Source organism: Rhinolophus sinicus, chromosome 16 (assembly GCF_057876585.1).
Source record: "Rhinolophus sinicus isolate RSI-liver-muscle chromosome 16, RSI-T2T, whole genome shotgun sequence".
Lineage (NCBI taxonomy): Eukaryota > Metazoa > Chordata > Mammalia > Chiroptera > Rhinolophidae > Rhinolophus > Rhinolophus sinicus.
In genome coordinates this window covers 11,005,064-11,019,167 of record NC_142516.1, presented here as the reverse complement: position 1 = coordinate 11,019,167, position 14,104 = coordinate 11,005,064, and the positions used below count along the sequence as shown (strand labels likewise).

At 40.2% G+C, this 14,104-nt stretch overlaps 1 non-coding gene across 1 annotated transcript; it reads left to right on the top strand.

Moving 5' to 3' along the window:
- The first annotated feature begins 7,482 nt into the window (after window positions 1–7,482).
- On the top strand, window positions 7,483–7,589 carry LOC148754953 (U6 spliceosomal RNA). Its single transcript, XR_016019516.1, has one exon. It is a non-coding gene; the product is annotated as a U6 spliceosomal RNA (small nuclear RNA).
- The last annotated feature ends 6,515 nt before the right edge of the window (window positions 7,590–14,104 follow it).

Below are 14,104 nucleotides of genomic sequence, written 5' to 3'. Positions count from 1 at the left end.
TTGAATTTAACTAAGTTGCTTTTGCATTTCTTTCTAACATTTGTAATTAGTCCACCACCTAAGAGAGCCTATTTTTAAGATGTTACTCAAAGAAAAACAGAGATAGATAAGAACCTCAGATGTACTGCCAGGTCGGACAAAAAGAAGGGGAACCAAGCAATTACAACCAAGACTGAAAAAGCAATTTGGAAATAACAAATTATTCTGGATCCATTTGGCTACAACAGCTGGCTTGTTGGCCATTGGTGAACCTCTGTACTTGGGTCATACTTTGGGTCACACAAGGGGAATCCTGGGTGCTGTGCTTGAGTATCTGCATTGGGTTTCTCTCTCTGCCGGGAATTTCAGGCAAGGTCATTCTGTGAGTGTCTCAGGGGCCCAAATTCCACCCAGTGCATTCTTGATGAATTTTAAAGGAAAAAGGGAGTCATGGAATAACCTGAGACTGGGCACTATTAGGCTGAAGGTACCCATGGAAGGTTCTCCTGTGGTGTGTTGTACCTGTTAACAGGACTTCCAGTGGGCAGTGTCCTGTTGTGCCAGAATGGCAACTAAGCTCCAAAGCCAAGGATAAAGGTCGTACTCCCTACAGTCCAAAGGATGCTTTAGCACTTGGAATCTAGCACCCGCCCCTTGGGGCTCTTGGGAAGGTGCTGGCATAGCTCTGCTACCACCAACCACCATTCAACCCCCTGCTTCCCCAGTCAATGTGTGAAGAGGGACAAGAGGGGAGCAGGGCATCGGCCTTGCAGAGTGGGAGGGATTGTTTGCCCTCCCCAACCAAGAAGGAATGCTCCATAAATATCATTTGAGAGATTAGGGATGAATGCAAGATGGCATTTAACTCCTCAATTGAATGGCTTCCAGTTACTAAACTTACAGATTTGCCTGCTGGCAATCTCCACCCAATAATACAGTACTCCAAGGCCACGAGTAACAAATATAATTATACATAATAAATATTACCCCAGAAAACGCAAAGAAATGTGTAAAAAACATGCATCTTTGGGGAAGCTTGTCAGGGAACTAAGGAATGAATACTATGTGAGGAACAAATGAAAGGGCATGAGGGAAGATTCGAAGAAGAGGTCTCAGGTCCCACTGCACGCCAGTCTGGTGGAGTCTGGTGTGGACTGGCTAACAGTCAGTTAGCTGGTTGACATCATATGTTGATCGTCACTGTTTCATCTATAATAGGCTGTGTGGAGTCAAAGGATTCTCTTGACGACCAGCAGCAAGTCTTTCTTAACCCGGTTTTGTCCTGCCCATCAGCTAGTCCATGCCCCACTCCTTGTCTTTATTCCTTAGACTGTAGGTAAATGGGTTCAATATGGAGGCCAAAATGGCATAGATCACTGTCACAACCCCATTCCCAGTGGTGAGGCTGAACAGTAACTGGAAATGGACATAACTGATACTCCCATAGAATATCTTACGATTGTGAGATGGGAGTCATAGGTGAAGAAAGCTTTACATTTTCCTACAGCTAAAGAGATCTTGAGAAGAGCAATGAGGATTCCCAGATAAGAGATGATGATGCAGGTAAAGGGGGTCATCACAGCAGCCTGAACCTATGTCATTCCCACAATTTCACGGACAAAGATGGAAGAGTAGGACAACATCTGCAGGGGGTTAACATCACATAAAAAATGATAATTGATACTGGAAGTGCAGAAGATAAACCAATCCACCAAGAAGAACTGCAGGAAGGTATGGAGCTGAGAGATGGGGCAAGAGATGGCCCAGTAGAAGGAAGCACTGATGGTGGATTGTAATGGTGGTATATGGAAAAACTCACATATGGCCACATTGCAATCAATGGCCATTGCTGTCAGGGAGTAACTGTTACCAAGAGCCAAGAAGAAATATATCTACGTTAGATGCTCATCATAGGAAATGAATGATCTTTGTCTCTGATAAGTTTACCAGCATCTTGGGGGTCATGGCCATCATAGTATATAGAGCAAATGACTGGATGCTCAAGAAGAAACACATGGGGTCTGGAGTTCAGAGTCAGAGGGAAAGGCCAGAAAGATTAACAGGTTCCCTATTGAAGTAATGAGGTATATAATGAGAAAGAGGGCAAAGAGAGGCTTCTGGTCCTCAAACCAAAAAGAGGGTCTCTGGAAGACGAATTCAAAGTGGGTGTTTAAGTTTCTCCTTCCCATTGGCTTAAATTCACTTGTAGGTAAGTCAATAATTTTAATAAATGCTTCCAGGTTAGATTCTTAGCAATTTGCACTCCCAAGGAAAACATATAAGACTATATATTTCTCTATATCTCTACCATCACTGTATATTACTAATCTTTGTAATCTCAGTCAATCTGACATTGGACAGGGTGCCTTAGTGCATTTCTCCCTACTGACGCAATAAAGCATCTTTTACTATCTTCATTGGTCATTTGCATCTCTTCTCCCTTAAATTGCTTGATTAAGTACTTTGCCCCTTTGGGGGAATTGTTGTCATTTTAAATTGTAGAATCTCTTAAATTCAGGATATTAACCATAGGTTTGCTATAGGTATTTGCAAATATTTTCTCCAAATAAACTATTTGCCTATAGCTTCAATTATAAAATCAGCATTTTTAACTTTCTACACAGTCTAATTTGTTCACCTTTTCTTTCATATTCTGAATAAAAGGTATATGCTGTTTAAAGAATATTAAAATTCTATTCTAGTATTTCATTATTTTTAGGCCTATATTTTTAATCAATCTAGAATATATTTATATATAATACTTATATATCCATCTTCCAGATGCCAGGATTATTTATTTAATAAAATACACCTTTCCCACTGAATTAAAAAGTCACCAGGAACATATAATAAGTTCCAATATATACTTGAATCTATTTCTGGACTCCTTGTTCTGTTCTACTCATTTGACTGTCTCTATTTGTGTCAAATCATAATTGCCATAGCTTTTTAAAAATACATACTAAACTAATAGTAATAATAACAATAAAGCAATTCTTTCTTTCAATTTTACTTTTCAAAACTATTATTGACAATTCTCACACATTTATTTTTTCATGTGAACTTTTAAAAAGTGAGAAACTATGTATTTTTTTCTTTTTATCAATCATTCTCGCGTGTGGTACCACACATGAATTACAGGACTAAATGGACTGTGTATAAAGTGCTTAGACCAGAACATGGCTCAAAATACGCACTCGGTAAGTCCTGTTGTTGTTTTTGTTGTTACTGTCAATCTATTCCTTTCATAATGCATAATGTGATAAAATGGAAGACTTGGATTTGATCACAAGAAGATCAGAGCTGCCTCATCCAGAGCTTACTTTGTTTAAAGCTGTTTAAGCATAGCCAGTTCAGAAACAGAATGAATCTTCTGTTGGCTCTCCCAAGTTCTCTGCATTTGGATTTGGAGCCCAAAGTCCAGATGACACAGAAGTGTCGCTCTGCTTCCCCTTTGCCATTTTTCTGTGGCCAGCGTTTCCCTTAGTTACCTCATAGAAAGAGGCTGCTGCATCTTAGAGGGGGATCCAAATTTTCTTGAGATCCCTGGACATAACGCACTCTCATAATTTCTATCATGTGGTAAGTTAGCACATACCTTTGTCCCCGGTATCTGTGGGGGATTGGTTCCGGGACCTCCGTGAGTACCAAAATCTACAGATCCTCAAGTCCCTATATAAAATGGTGTAGTATTTGCATATAACCTATGCACATCTTCTCATATACTTTAAATCATCTCCAGATTACTGATAATACCTAATACAATGTAAATGCTATGTAAATGTTGTTATACTATATTGTTTAGGGAATAACAAGAAAAAGAGTGTGTATATGTTTGGTACACACACAACCATCGTAGGCTTAACTATATAGTACACATCAGCAACAAGGCAATTTTTAAAAATGTTTTCCATCCACAGTTGGTTGATTCTGCAGATACAGAACCCGCCAATACAGAGGGCCGACTGTACTTTTACCATATATTTTTAATAAATTTAAAGATGCCAACACATGTATACTAGGTTATCATGGTAATGGAAAGGCAACTAGCACCAATCAATCACCCACAATTCTGACTGATGGGATTAATGACCTAATTTTAACAATGAGGAAACTAAAGTCCAAAGTTCAGCTATTCCATGCCCCACTCCTTGTTTTTATTCGTTAGACTGTAGGTAAATGGATTCAATATGGAGGCCAAAATGACATAGACTATTTTGGAGGTCTGGAGACTTATCCAGAGTCTCCAGCAGGTAAGTAGTAAACAGAATTCAAACTTAGAATTGACTAACTCTAAATCCCAAGTGCCTATCCAAACACAATGGGGAGAAATGGGAGCTATCTCAGGCTATATCTTAACTTGTGTGAGGATATCGCCAAGGACAGTTGTAACCTTTCCCAGAGTGCCTTCTTGGCTATTTCAGAATTCTGAACCAGATGAGCCAATGTTCTTCTGATCCGGATATCAACACTGTTGCTCTCAAGGTAAAAGTATGTTCCCTGACTAGGCAGTGGAATGGGTGCGCCTGAGTAGTCTGTCTCTGACCAGGGACTCTATTAGGATCGGTTGGGGCCATAGTTACATTGAGACTGACTTGATGAGTCAAGAGACTTAAGGCTTAATTCCCAATCAACCATTTACAAGGAGAAGCCAAACTTTTACCCCTGGACTCTAATTAGGCTGTAACAGCTGCCCAGAGTGGTTAATTATCACCCAAGTAAAGGAGCCTGGAGGTTCACCAGCAAGATGTCCCCTGAGCCTCATTAAGAAAGCTGAGATAGGACCTCATCCCTTTGAGGGAGCTTCTGCAGTGACACTGGCTCAGAAACTTTTCTGACAGACTGTCATTAGTGAGGTCCCCTGGTTTCCCCCGTGGGCTGGTCGCAAGGGGCCACATTCTACTTTAATTCTAGAAAGGGGGGAGAGGATGCCATAACTCAGAGGCTTTCCTTCCTATCATCTGAGGCCAATCCTCCAAGGGAAACATTGGAGGGGGCTACTGAGTAACCAGTTTTAGAGGAAGGGGATTTTTAAACCAGTTCTAGCCAGAGACTTTTTCCCTCGTATTCTTCTTCAAATAACATCCTTGAGACATACAAATCAATTCCCCCATTCCTTTCGGTCTCCTCATTCAAAACCTTTGTGATCCTGTCTACTTTATCTAAAGCAGTGGTTCTGGCCTCCTCCACACATTTAGCATATAAACAAACAAACCCAGCCCACCTCAACCAGGGTCCCATTCAATTTAACAAACATTTACTGAGCACCTACTGTGAGTTATATACATGGTGTTAGGCACTGAAGATGCACATATGAATTCACAGGAAACAGTCCCCACCCTCAGAAGGGCTCAACCTGGAGGGGCACCTCCACTCACAAGGTGGGACAAAGAGACAATCACAATACAGACAGACAGTAAGCAAAGTGTTGTGGGAGGTTAAAGGCAACATTTCCTTACTTTTACCCAAGGAGTCCAGGAAAGCTTTACAAAAAAAGATGATAATTATACTAGGTCTTAAAAAATGAAGCAGAAATTTTCAAAATGGAAGAAAGTTTGAGAAGTATACATTTTATTTGGCATGTGTCGTCTGAGGTCCAGGCAACATTCTGGGGAGAGTGCAGATGGATGTGCTCACCTAGAGCTCGGGAAATAGCTCCTATGCTGGTAGGGTTACAGTGCCTGTCGCCATAGGAACACACAATAGTTCTCAAGATGCATCAGAGCCTAATCAACTAACTCTGTCGAGCTGAACAAGGTGCAGTAAGCAATGAGGGTGGGCAAGAAGGTGGACAGTGAATGGCACAAGGACATGCACACCACCATCATGATCATTAACATGTACTGAGTGATAACTATGTGCCAGGCAGGACTGGCTACCTAATTTTCAGGGTCCAGCGCAAAATGAAAATTCAAGGCCCCTTGCTCAAAAGTATGCTGATGTTAAGACAGCCACAGGAGAGCATTAAACCAAGCACAGAAACCTGAGCACAAGCAGCACACTCATGAAGTTAGCCTTGGTGCCAGACAATATAACTACTGTAAAATCAAAATCTTAACTGATACGATCATGAGGTCAGAATTACTATTATCTCTAATTTATAAATAAGGAAACTGAGGCACAGAGCTGCCTAGTAATTTGTCTAATGTCATACAACTGGTCAGCAGTAGGGCAGGGATTTGAAATCAGGCATTAACTCCAACGCTCACGTTCTTAAACACTGACTTCTTTCACTTCACCCCAGGTCCCTGCTCCTCTAACAAACTCCAAATTCCATGTCTTCAGTGCCTCCACCAATTGTTACACCAAGGTCAAGAGACCATTTCTATGTGCCTAGAGGTTGAGGAACTCACGCACAGTCACACAGTTAGTGAGTGGTAGAGCTAGGATATAAAGTGAAATGATGTATCTCCAGAACTTACCTCCTAACCTCTATGCCATAGCCCACTGCCAGAGTCAGATCCTGACTTACAACTTATCTGCATCTTTCAGTCTAACTCTTATTGTTAATCTCGTTTTACAATAAGTAAAAATTGAGACTTACCCAGATGTAGACCCACATAAATACAGTCAACTGATCACTGAAAAAGAACATAGACAGTATAATGGAGTAAAGATAGTCTTTTACAAAAATGGTGTTGGAACAACTGGATATCCACATGCAAAAAATTGAATGCAGACACAGATCTCACAACCTTCATAAAAATTAACTCAAAATGAATCATACACATGTGAAATGCAAAACTATAAAACTCTTAGAATATAACACAGGAGAACACCTAGATGACCTTGGATATAGGGATGACTTTTTAGATACAACATCAAAGGCATGATCCATGAAAAAAAGTAATTGATTAGCTGGAGTTCATTAAAATTAAAAACTTCTGCTCTGCAAAAGATGCTGTCAAGAGAATGATAAGGCAAGCCTTGGACTGGAGAAAATATTTGCAAAAGACTTGTCTGATAAAGGATTATTATCTAAAACACACAAAAAACTTGTAAAACTCAACAATAAGAAAACAAATAACCTGATTTAAAAATGGGCAAAAGATCTGAACAGACACTTCGCCAAAGAAAATATACAGATAGTAAATTAGTATATGAAAAGATGCTCCACATCATATGTCATCAAGGAAAGGCAAATTAAAACCATGCAACACCACTATGCACCGATTGGAAGAGTCAAAATCTAGAACACTGACAACACCAAATGCTGAAAAGGATGAGGAACAACAGGAACTCTCATCCATTGCTGGTGGCAGTTTCTTACAAAACTAAACTTACTCTTATCGTACAGTACAGCAATCACACTCCTTGGCATTTACCAATAGGAGTTGCAAATTTATGTTCACACAAAAAGCTGCACATTGAGGCTTAAAGAAACTTTATTCATAATTGCCAAAACTTGGAAGCACCCAAGATGTCCTTTAGTAGGGGAATGGATAAACAAACTGTAGTATATCCAGATGGTGGAATATTATACAGCACTAAAAAAAATAAACTGTGCTCACTTCAGCAGCACATATACTAAAATTGGAATGATACAGAGAAGATTAGCATGGCCGCTGCACAAATATAACACACAAATTCTTGAAGTGTTCCATATTTTTGCAGAAAGTGTTAAACGGGCTTCTTTAAGCAGAAGAAAGATGAAAACAATCTAACTAATGAAGACCAGAAATACAAATAACAAAATGGCAATAACTTTAAATGTAAATGGATTAAATGTTCCAATCAAAAGCTTTATGGTGGCTGAGTAGATAAGAAAACAGAGCCTTGCAAATGCGGTATACAAGAGACTCACCTCAGATTAAAAGACACACAAAGGCTGGAAGTAAAGGGATGCAGTAAGATATTTCATGCAAATGGAAATGAGGAAAAGCTGAAGTAGCAATACTTATATCTGACCAAATAGACTTTAAAATGAAGAATATAATAAAAAACAAAGAAAGGCACTATATAATAATAAAGGGATCAATCCAACAAGAGGACATAACCCTACGAAACATCTATGTACCCAATATAGAAGCACGTAGATATATAAAACAAATATTGACTGACATAAAGACAGAGATCAACAGTAACACTATCATAGTAGGGGACTTCAACACACTACTGGCAACAAGGGACAAATCCTCCAAACAGAAATATCAATATGGAAACAGTGGCCTTAAATGACACATTAGACCAGTTGGATTTCATTGATATTTTCAGAGCATTTCACCCCAAAGTTGCAGAATATACATTCTTCTCGAGCATACATGGAACATTTTCCAAGACAGACCACATATTAGGCCACAATACAAGTCTCAATAAGTTTAAGAAAACTGAAATCATACCAAGCGTCTTCTCTGACCACAGTGCTATGAAATTAGAAATCAATTACAAGAAAAAAACTGGAAAATACACAAATACATGGAGGCTGAATAACATGTTACTAAATAATGAATGGGTCAACAATGAGATCAAGGTAGAAATCAAAAGATGCCTCGAGAAAAAAAAAAAGAAGAAAAAAAAAAGATGCCTCGAGACAAACGAAAATGAAAACACAATGACCCAAAATCCATGGGATGCAGCAAAAGCAGTCCTCAGAGGGAAATTCATAGCAATACAGGCCTACCTAAAGAAACAAGAAAAATCTCAAATCAATAGTTTATCCTTACATCTAAGGGAACTGGTAAAAGAACAGCAAAATAAGCCCAAAGGGAGTATAAGGAAGGAGATAATAAAGATCAGAGTGGAAATAAATGAAATAGAGACCAAGAAAACAATGCAAATGATCAACGAAGGAATAGAGAGCCCAGAAGTAAATCCATATCTATATGGTCATTTAATTTATGACAATAGAAGCAAGAATTTACATTGGGGTAAAGACAGTCTATTCAATAAATGGTGCTGGGAAATCTGGACAGACACATTCCAAAAAGTGAAGCTGGACCACCTCTTTACACCATATACAAGAATAAATTCAAAATGGATTAAGACTTAAATGTAATATCTTCACAGACAATAGTTTAGTGGTTACCAGAGGGTAAGGGGGGAGGGGAGTGGTAGGTGAGGGTAAAGGGGATCAAATATATGGTGATGGAAGGAGAACTGACTCTGGGTGGTGAACACACAATGGGATTTATAGATGTAATATAGAATTGTATATCTGAAATCTATGTAACTTTACTAACAATTGTCACCCCAATAAAGTTTAATTTAAAAAAATAATAATAAAAAATAATTGTAAGATCTTAAACCATAAAACTCCTAGAAGAAAATATAGGAAGAAAGTTTGCAGACATTACTCTTCATAATATTTTACTGATATATCCCCTCAGGCAAGGGAAGCAAGAGAAAAAATAAACATATGGGATTACATCAAACTAAAAAGCTTTTTCACAGCAAAGGAAACCATCAATAAAACAAAAAGGCATCCTACTGACTGGGAAAACATATTTGTCAATGATACATCCAATAAGGGGTTAATATCCAAAATTTATTAAACACTCATTCAACTCAACACCAAAAAAACAAACAACCCAATTAAAAAATGGGCAGAGGATATGAAGAGACATTTTTCTAAAGAGGACATACAGATGGCCAACAGACCAACAGATCAACCTCACTAATCATTAGAGAAATGCAAATAAAAACCACAATGAGATACCACGTCACCCCAGTCAGAATGGCTATCATCAGTAAATCAACAAAGAAGCGCTGGTGAGGCTGTGGAGAAAAGGGAACCCTTGTGCACTGTTGGTGGGATTGCAGATTGGTGCAGCCACTATGGAAATCAGTGTGGAGATATCTGAAAAACTGGAAATGGAACTACCTTACAACCCAGCAATTCCACTCTTAAGTATCTATCCAGAGAAATCCAAAACACTAATTCGAAAAAATATACACACCTCTATGTTTATTGCAGCATTATACACAATAGCCAAGACATGGAAACAACCGAAATGCTCATCGGTAGATGACTGGATTAAGAAATTGTGGTAACTTTATACAATGCAGTATTACTTGGTCATAAAGAAGAATGAAATCTTATAATTTGCAATGGTATAGCTAGACCTAGAGAACATTATGCTAAGTGAAATAAGTCAGATGGAGAAAGACAAATACCATATGATCTCACTTATACGTGGAATCTAAAGAATAGAATAAATGAACAAACTAATCAGAAACAGTCTCAGAGATATAGAGGAAAAACTGAGTGTTGCTAGATGGAGGGCGGTAGGGATGAGGGAGAAGATGAGGGGATTAGAAAGCACAAATTGGTAGCCACAGTATTGCTATGGGGATACAAAAGACAGTTGGGGAATATAAACAATAATGTTGTAAAGATTTGGTAGGGTATCCGATGGACACTTGCCTTATTAGGGAGACCACTTCATGGACAGTGTAGATGCCTGACCACTGTAGTGTACACCTGAAGCTGAATAATAATGAATGTCAACTATAATATAATATAATATAATATAATATAATATAATATAATATATATATATATATATATATATATATATATATATATATATATATATTCACGGGATATGGAGTACAGCATAAGGAATAGAGTCAGTGGAATTGTAACAGCTATACCCAATGTCAGAGGGGTAGTAGATTAGGGGCGGGGGGTGATCATATTGTGAGGGATGAAATCCCTCTGTTTTGTACACCTGAAACTAATAAAAAAAAATTAAAGAAAGAAAGAAACTACCAAGCCATGAAAACACAGGGGAGAAACTTAAATGTATATTACTAAGTGGAAGAAGCCAATCTGAAAAGGCTACGTGCTATGTGATTCTCACTATAAGACATTCTAGAAAAGGTAAAACTATGGCTACAGTAAAAAGATCAGTGGTTGCCAGGGGTTAGAAGGAAGGAAGGAAGGAATACTCAGAGTGTCTTTAGTTGCCCTGTCGTGGCTGCCTCGATGTCGTGAATCATTTTGACTTTGGGAAGAGCCAGAAGTTGCATGGTGCCAGATCTGGTGAAAAAGGTGGATGAGGACACACCATAATGTTTTTATTTGACAGAAATTGCCATATACCAAAGCGATGTGTGACACAGAGCGTTGTCATGATGGAGGATGAAGTGAAGACATTCACGAAAGAGGACTTCCAGAGCTGCTTCAGAAAGTAGCAAGAACAATGGATGAGTGTGTTCGAAGCGAGGAGGAGTGTTTTGAGGGTGATTAATGGCAACGTGTCTTTTACTCTAATAACGTTTTTAAATGTACACATTCACCGTATCTTTTGATCACACCTGTATACACAGTTCACATACATGTGCATGAACCAGCTCCACACCTGCTGCTGAGTGGCCCTAAGTCCCTTCCTGGGTATGAGACGCTCCACCTCTGGAGCCCAGGTTCCCCACAGGCTCCTGGACACAGAGCTCAGTGAGGGCCTCAGTACCGCTCTCCTCTCCTGGGAAGGCCGCAGGGCCAATCTCCCCAGGGCTCTGGCATGCTGGGAGGACAGGCCGCTGGGGTTTCCTTCTTAATCATCAATTCCCACAGTAGGCAGAGAGAAACAGCAGCACATTTCTGAAGCTAGGTCAGCACCTCAAGTGGCCTCCTTCCTCAGAGATTCAGAGCCTGATCTTAACCGCCTGGAAGGCTCCAATCCTGGCAGGACCCTGAATCTCCTGTCAGCCCACAGGTAGGCAGGCTGAGGGGTCTGTGGGACCAGAGATGGTGGGGCCAACATGTTCATGAGATCTTCCTCCATTTTCCTAATCCTCTTTTCTTCTCTCCTCCATCTCAAAAGCCAGGAAACATTGCCTCTCCCTCCATTCCCCCCCCCCCACTCCTTTGATCATATGTCACATAATTTTGGGAGAACCTGCTCTGTGCAAGGCACTGGCCCCTTCCCTTCAAGGGCACAGCCCACATCCTGCAACCCCAGGGCCACAGAGTTATCATCTCCTGGAAACTGGGTTAGCCCGCGAATAAGTGAACAAGACCGTTAGGATAATGCAGGGGGTAAGGGCACGCATTCTGAAGCTGGACTCCATGCCGTGTGGCCTTAGGCAAGTCCCTTCGACTCCCTGTACCTCACTTTCATTCTATAGACAACGTGGCTCTATAAAGACTAAATGGCCTAATGTGTGTAAAGTCCTTAGAGCAGTGTCTGGCATGTGTAAGCCCATGTAATTGCTAGCTATGATGCTACCATGATTGAGGATCTACAGGCAAGGGGCTGCAATGAAGTGGGCGTCTCCAACAGGAGACGTCTGGGGAAGGCATTGCCTGCTCAGCAGAGGAACACAAGCGATTGGTTCCAGCAGAAGTCCCACAATAAGCACCTCTGGTTGATCAGATGGAGACCAAAGCTACGTTGACATACAAGGAACTCAGTTTTTCACAAAAGAATTCGAATGGGCATATTTTAAATGTCCACTTGCCTTGGAATATAGAATTGAATAGCTGGAAAGGGTGAGGTAAATCCCTAATCTGCTATAGGAGTGAACAGTAGGCAGAAAGGAGAGATTTCAGAGAGCTGAAAAGAGAAGGACCTCGCCTGAAAAGGGCCCTGCAGAATCCCTACACAGGCTGTACCTGTTCCAGGAAGCCACATGCCTATTTGTCTTACGGTAGAAGTGGGAAGAGGGTAGCCAAGGAGAAGTTAGGTTTCAAAAAGTTTGGACCCAGGAGAGATTCTAAGGTCAGATACTGAGGCTGCCAAAGCAGAGTTGCTATTGTCTCGGACTCTGACAGAGCTGAGGACCAAACCCCCCTACCACCTTTTCTGTTGAAGGCAAGGAAGAAAGCAGAATATAAGGCTTTGTGGAATGGGAGGCAGAAATGCGTGCAGGACGGAAGGAAATGGAAAGGATCCCAAAGTGTGGGAGCAAAGAATGAAATAGCAGGAGGACTTTCACTTGCAGAGGACATACCCACTTAGTTCTCTACCACGTGTGCATGGTTCAAGGAAGAGGTATAACAGAGGGGATTAACACACACCATTTGCAATCAGACCTACCTGAGTTTGAGTCTTAGATATGCCACTTGCAGCTATGTGACTCTCTGATCTTCACTCTCTTTATCCATAAAGCAGTATAATAATGCTACAATATCATAGTGCTGCTTTGAGGAGTCAATGAGACAAGTGCTAAGCACAGAACCTGTCCACTACATGTTAGCTGAATTTTTTCCAGTTTAGTCACTTCTCAACTATCCTTGCTAATTCAGGCACCAAGTATATGGATGATGGATAGCTTGCCACCAGTGCATTTACCCACCAGGCATTTTTATGTCCTGCTTAAGAAGTGCACTCTGTGCTCCAAGTTTGCATTCCCTGGTGTCATGTGGGCTGGTGGCGAGGAGAAGGGCCCTGCGTAAGTGGGGAGGAAGCAAGGAAGGGAAAACCAATGCACAATGACAAATGTCTACAAAGTGGAATTTCAAATGGAGAGAGTTGAAAAGTATAGAAATAGTCTCTATTTCCTTTCTATCAAGGAAAGGAATAAATACCTTTTAAGGTGGGATGGTGTGATTTAAAAAGCTTGGAAAGGCTCCCAGTCACTGCTGGTTTTTTCCCAACCACAAACGGATGACAAGCCCCATCATTAAATGTCATTTCTCTAGCTTATTGTATGAGCAAAATAATACTAACCATCTGTAGAAAGCAAACTCTTTCACTCGACAGTAATTTTTTTTCCCAGTGACACAGAATGTTTTATTACTAACCATAATAATTTGCATTTACATAGTGCTATACCATGTAAAAGTGTGTTTGCATACATTATGCTATTTAAATAATCGGAAGGTGGTGAAAACATAATGATAAGCTTTAGAAGGCACATAAGCCAATCAAGTTATAATTGTGCTTTTGAAAGCAATGAAAAGTGCTTCCATTCTCACTTTTAAATTGACTGTGATTCAACATCCCATGCTTCTTAATCATCAGAAAGACTCGAGAAAGCTTCATGCTACCTCCACCTTCTACAGGTTGTGCAAAACCAAAACAGCTAGCAATGGGAAAGAGTGGCTGACCATTTGGGGAGGGAGCACAGGTACTTCCTTTCTGAATTCCAGTGCTCTCACTTATTAAGATTGCATAGTTCACAGCAGAATCGCAGGATAAGCAGGATGTGGAATCATCTGGCATCAGATAACACACTACGC